Consider the following 4,687-nt stretch of genomic DNA (forward strand, 5'->3'; position numbering starts at 1 on the left):
ATGACCCGCAAGTATATGGGATAGTTGTAGCCTATTTTGATAAGTAAGAGTGTCGAACCCAACGAGGAGCTAAAGGTAGAACAAATACTCTCTCAAGTCCTATCGGCCACTGATACGACTCTACGCACGCTTGACGTTCGCTTTACCTAGAACAAGTATGAAACTAGAAGTACTTTGTAGGTGTTGTTGAATAGGTTTGCAAGATAATAAAGAACGCGTAAATAAAAACTAGGGTCTGTTTAGATAAAGATGCAATAAAGTAAATAAAGCGAGTGTGGAAAAGTGGTGGTAGGAGTTGTGAAAGTGTCCCTAAGCAATTGACTACGTTACTAGACCGATAGCAAGTTTTATGTGGGAGAGGCATAAGCTAACATACTTTATCTTCTTGGATCATATGCACTTATGATTGGAACTCTAACAAGCGTCCGCAACTACTAAAGATTCATTAAGGTAAAACCCAACCATAGCATTAAAGCATCAAGTCCCCTTTATCCCATACGCAACAATCCCCTTACTCGGGTTTATGCTTCTGTCACTCAAGCAACCCACCATAAAAGAATCATGAACGTATTGCAACACCCTACACCGGGAATTCCTCACGCTTGCGCAACACGGAGGGCACAATAGGACAGCAACATAACCACAAGCAAATTAAATCAATCATAGCAATTCATCAAACACCAATAGGACAACGAAAATCTACTCAAACATCATAGGATGGCAACACATCATTGGATAATAATATGAAGCATAAAGCACCATGTTCAAGTAGAGGGTACAGCAGGTTGCGGGAGAGTGGACCGCTGAATATAGATGGGGGAAGGTGATGGAGATGTTGGTGAAGATGATGGAGGTGTTGGTGAAGATTGCGGTGATGATGATGGCCCCCGGCGGTGTTCCGGCGCCACCGGAAGCAAGGGGGAGAGAGCCCCCCTTCTTCTTCTTCTTCCTTGACCTTCTCCCTAGATGGGAGAAGGGTTTCCCCTCTGGTCCTTGGCTCCCATGGCGTGGGAGGGGCGAGAGCCCCTTCGAGATTGGATCTATCTCTCTGTTTCTGCGTTTTGGAATTCTGCCCTAGCACCGATTCATTTATATCTGGAGATCCGTAACTCCGATTGGATTGAAACCTTCGCCCAGATTGTTTTCCAAAAATTAGCTTTCTTGCGGCCAAAGAGGGGCATCAACCGCCTTACGAGTGGCCCACGAGGGTGGGGGGCGCGCCCACTTTAAGTGGACGTGGTCCCCTATCTCGTGGCCACCTCGGGCATCGTATCGCGTTGATTCTTCCTCCCAAAAATCACAAATATTCCAAAATAATTCTCCGTCCGTTTTTATCCTGTTTGGACTCCGTTTGATATGGGTTTCTATGAAACATAAAACATGCAAAAGACAGGAACTGGCACTGGGCACTGGATCAATATGTTAGTCCCAAAAAAAGTATAAAAAGTTGTCAAAAGTATATGAAAGTTGTAGAATATTGGCCTGGAACAATCAAAAATTATAGATACGACGGAGATGTATCAGCATGCCCAAGCTTAAATCCTGCTCGTCCTCGAGTAGATAAATCATAAAAAAGATAATTTTTGATGTGGAATGCTACCCAGCATAATCTTGATCATATGTCTAATCGTGGCATGAATATTAAGACATGAATGACTCAAGGCAATAGTCTATCATTTGACATAAAAACAATAATACTTCGAGCATACCAACCAAGCAATTATGTATTATCAAAATAACATAGCCAAAGAAAGCTCATCCCTACAAAATCATATAGTCTGGCTATGCTCCATCTTCATCACATAAAGCATTCAAATCATGCACACCCCCAATGACGAGCCAAGCAATTGGTTCGTACTTTTTAACGCGCTTCAGCTTTTTCAACTATTACGCAATACATGAGCGCAAGCCATGGACATAGCACTATAGGTGGAATGGAATATGATGGTGGAGGTTTATGTGGAGAAGACAAAAAGGGAGAAAGTCTCACATCCACGCGTCTAATCAACGGGCTATGGAGATGCCCATCAATTGATGTAGATGTGAGTAGTAGGGATTGCCATGCAACGGATGCACTAAGAGCTATAAGTGTATGAAATCTCAAACTAGAAACTAAGTGGGTGTGCATCCAACTTGCTTGCTCATGAAGACCTCGGGCGTTTGAGGAAGCCCATCATCGGAATATACAAGCCAAGTTCTATAATGAAAATTCCCACTAGTATATGAAAGTGATAACTCAAGAGACTCTCTATATGAAGAACATGGTGCTACTCTGAAGCACAAGTGTGGTAAAAGGATAGTAACATTGCCCCTTCTCTCTTTTTCTCTCATTTTTTTCTTTTTTTTCTTTTTTTCTTTTTGGTGGGCTTCTTTGGCCTCTTTTTTTATTTGGGCTTCTTTGGCCTCTTTTATTTTTCATAAAGTCCGGAGTCTCATCCCAACTTTTGGGGGAATCATAGTCTCCTTCATCCTTTCCTCACTCGGGCAATGCTCTAATAATGATGATCATCACACTTTTATTTACTAACAACTCAATATTACAACTCGATATCTCGAACAAAGATATGACTCTATATGAATGCTTCCGGCAGTGTGCCGGGATGTGCAATGATCTAGCATAGCAATGACATCAAAAAAGCGGACAAGCCATGAAAACATCATGCTAGATCATGCAAAGCAATATGACAATGAATGCTCAAGTCATGTATATGATGATGATGGAAGTTGCATGGCAATATATCTCGGAATGGCTATGAAAATGCCATAATAGGTAGGTATGGTGGCTGTTTTGAGGAAGATATAAGGAGGCTTGTGTGTGATAGAGTGTATCATATCACGGGGTTTGGATGCACCGGCGAAGTTTGCACCAACTCTCGAGGTGAGAAAGGGCAATGCACTGTACTGTAGAGGCTAGCAAATTGCGGAAATGTGAGTGTGCGTATATCCATGGACTCACATTAGTCATAAAGAACTCATATACTTATTGCAAAAGCCTACTTAGCCCTCGAAGCAAAGTACCACTACTCATGCCCCTAGAGGGATAGATTGGTAGGAAAATACCATCGCTCGTCCCGACTGCCACTCGTAAGGAAGACAATCGAAGAACACCTCATGCTCCAACTTTGTTACATAATGGTTCACCATACGTGCATGCTACGGGACTTGCAAACCTCAACACAAGTATTTCTCAATTTCACAATTACTCAACTAGCACAACTCTAATATCACCACCTTTATATCACAAAACTATTGCAAGGAATCAAACATATCATATTCAGTGATCTACAAGTTTATGTAGGATTTTATGACTAACCATGTGAGTGACCAATTCTTGTCATCTCTCTAAATAGATATAAGTGAAGCAAGAGAGTTTAATTCTTTCTACAAAATAAATGCCCACGCTCTAACGAGTATAAGTGAAGCAAAAGAGCATTCTACAAATGGCGGTTTTCTATGTGAAGAGAAACAGGCAATCCAGACTTCAAATGATATAAGTGAAGCGCATGAAACATTCTATAAAGCCATACTCAAAAGATATAAGTGAAGTGAAATGAGAATTCTATAAATCAATCAAGGACTATCTCATACCAGCATGGTGCATAAAAGAAAAATGAAAACTAAATGCAAAAGACGCTCCAAGACTTGCACATATCACATGAACGAAACGAATACGAAAACATACCGATACTTGTTGAATAAAGAGGGGATGCCTTCCGGGGAATCCCCAAGCTTAGACACTTGAGTCTCCTTGAATATTTACTTGGAGTTCCTCGGGCATCCCCAAGCTTGAGCTCTTGCCTCTCTTCCTTTTCCTCATATCGAGACCTCCTCGTTTAGACACTTGATCCACACAAAACTTCAACAGAAAACTCGGTAAGATCCGTTAGTATAATAAAGCAAATCACCACTCTAAGTACTGTTGCAAACCAATTCATATTTTGTTTTTTCATTGTGTCTATTGTACTATAACTTTTCCATGGCTTAATCCACTAATATAAATTGATAGATTCATCAAAACAAGCAAACTATGCATCAAAAACAGAATCTATCAAAAACAGAATAGTCTGTAGCAATCTAAACATACACCATACTTCTGGTAACCCAAAACTTCTACACAAATTAGGAAAAATAAAAACGTTGTATAGCAAGACATTGCAAAAGGAATCAGAACCAATCTACGTTCCAGTTAAAAATGTAAAATCGCGCACTACAGCCAAAGTTTCTGTCCTGCACCGTACAAACCAACAAGCATTGTAAACATCCTAAAGGCAAACCTTAGCACATTATTTTTATAATACAATGGAATTATACAAGGGGATAATTATTTTTGATGAAAATTTTCTGTAATCAAGATTCACAAAGTTTCCGTGAGCATGAACAAAGTTCAAGGAGCTCTCCCACTTCAACAATGCTTGTCTTTGTCACTTTCACTTTCCTTTTTTGAAAAGTTTTAGGTTCCCCCCTTTATTTTTTTGTTTTTAAACTATATGAAAGCACTCAACAGAAATAAATGACTCCCTAAAACTTTCGGGTTATCTCCCTGGCAACACTTTCTTTAAAGCCATTAAGCTAGGCATTTAGTGCTCAATTAATGAATCCACCCGGATCCCAAGGTATATCAAAACCAATTTTAATTAACAATGATTTGTAATTTAGTAGTGAGCACAAATTAACATATATCAAGCAA

The sequence above is a fragment of the Triticum dicoccoides genome, chromosome 7B (genome assembly GCF_002162155.2).
Source record: "Triticum dicoccoides isolate Atlit2015 ecotype Zavitan chromosome 7B, WEW_v2.0, whole genome shotgun sequence".
In the NCBI taxonomy this organism is placed as follows: Eukaryota; Viridiplantae; Streptophyta; class Magnoliopsida; order Poales; family Poaceae; genus Triticum; species Triticum dicoccoides.